We start from the raw sequence: 2,122 nt of genomic DNA, 5'->3' as shown, positions 1-2,122 counted from the left end.
GCGAAGAATCTTCAGATCAGATTGACCTTTGAAGATGACAAGCAAAGATCCTAATACTTTTGATCCAGACTCGGAACCATTTGTGGAGGTTGATCCAACGCGGCGTTTCGGGAGGTATGATGCTCTGCTTGGCAAGGGTGCTGTAAAAAAGGTGTACAGGGCATTCGATCAGCAGCAAGGTAACGAGGTGGCATGGAATAAGGTGTCGTTGAAGAACTTGAGCGACGATCCAGTACTTGCGAATCACATTGTCGCAGAGGTTAAACTATTGACAGAGCTGGATAACAAGTATATCATCGAATGTTACAGTGCTTGGAAGGACGGCAAGCGCAATACGTTGAACTTCGTAACAGAGGTGTGCAACTCTGGGAACCTGAGGGATTACAGGAAGAAGCATCATCGTGTGAATACCAAAGCTTTGAAGAAGTGGTCGAAGCAGGTGCTTGAGGGATTGGAGTACCTCCATACACATGAGCCATGCATCATCCACAGAGATCTCAACTGCAGTAACATCTTCGTCAATGGGAATAAATGGCCAGGTGAAGATCGGTGATCTGGGATTTGCAGCAGCAGTGGGTAGGAGCCACAAAGCTAACTCTGTTATTGGGACGCCTGAGTTCATGGCACCTGAGCTATACGAGGAGGACTACAATGAGATGGTGGACATATACTCGTTTGGGATGTGTTTGCTGGAAATGGCAACGAGGGAGATACCATACAGTGAATGCGACTCTGTTGCCAAGATTTACAAGAAAGTCACAACTGGTATAAGGCCTGAATCCTTGTCCAAGGTGACCGATCCAGAGGTGAAGGCATTTATCGAGAAATCCTTGGGGCAGCCGAGGGCAAGACCTTCAGCCTCTGAGCTACTCAGAGACCCCTTCTTTTCTCAAGTCATAACCGAAGACCCTATTTTAAGCTGTTGATGACTTTTCGAAACTAGTTTAGTGTTATAGCAAAGTCAGTGACTCCCGTGAAACTTCCACATGTAATTTTCATCTAAATCAGTACTTTCTAGTTTAGAATAAAGCAGCAATACCTTGACAGATTAAGAACAAAAATGTATTTCTGCATTACCTATGAAAGGTCTGCTCCAACTCAAGCATACTATACAATTATAGATGCCCCCCTTTCCTCTAATAACAGGGTAAAGGCACGCCACTGATTGACCCAAGGCTTGTTTCCCTCAGGAGCATTGCCTCAATCATAACCCTCTTGTTAAACTACTCATCAACACAGCAAGCCCCTTTCTTTTAAACTTTCACTTCCCATTTTTCCCACGAATCACCAGCCCATTCAAATTTTCAAACTCATTTTCTCTAGGCAATATATATACTAACAAAGTTTACAACAGATTAAATACTCTTCCTAACAGAAAATTAGCAATAGCTCCGGACAATGTATTATAATTAATCAGCAAGCTATTATAAAACGTAGAAACATTCTCCCATATACACTAGGAGAAGCCAAGAACTAAGTGATCAAGAGCATCCAAGCTAAGCAAAAGCCTCAATACACAAAACAATTGCAACAAGTGGCAGTTCCACAATTCAAATTCTTTACCTGGAAACAAACTACATGTCGTATGCCTACTCCGGCCGAAACCCTAACCCTTGCCTGCCCACATTGGACCGCAACTCCACAACACCCACATCTTCCTTGGCATTCTTCCCAATCCCTCTTCCCGGTTGCTACCCGTACCCAGCGAGCAGCGCCGCACCGAATCCCTCCACCGGATTCTCATCAAACTCCTCCACCCCCCTAATCTCCGGCAGCCCCTTCAAATCCTCCTTCAGTTTCCGAATCGCCGCCTCCTCGGAATCGGGTCTCTGCTGGAGATTGAGGCCGTATGGAATCTCGGAACCGGAGCCGTCGATGGAGAGAGAATCGGCGGCGGATTCGAGGGTGGTGATGGTGGTGTTGCCGGGCTGCCATTCGTTTGGGATGGGCGGGATGACACGGGGTTTGGGTGGGGGTTGTTCGGTGGAGGTGAATTCGTGGATGTATTGGATCGATGCGTCGTCGTTTAGGTCGGGGGTGGTGGCGTCGTCGTCGAAGGAGGTGGAGGGTTTGATGGGGTTTGGCTTTGAGGTGGAGTTTGAAGGCAGAGAGAGGGAGATTC

At 46.9% G+C, this 2,122-nt stretch overlaps 1 pseudogene; it reads left to right on the top strand.

Moving 5' to 3' along the window:
- LOC101292495 lies at nt 1-926 on the top strand (annotated as a pseudogene).
- The last annotated feature ends 1,196 nt before the right edge of the window (nt 927-2,122 follow it).

This window comes from Fragaria vesca, linkage group LG3 (assembly GCF_000184155.1).
Source record: "Fragaria vesca subsp. vesca linkage group LG3, FraVesHawaii_1.0, whole genome shotgun sequence".
Lineage (NCBI taxonomy): Eukaryota > Viridiplantae > Streptophyta > Magnoliopsida > Rosales > Rosaceae > Fragaria > Fragaria vesca.
Note: the sequence above shows the minus strand (reverse complement) of the source record. Positions and strands in the feature narration are given on the sequence as shown.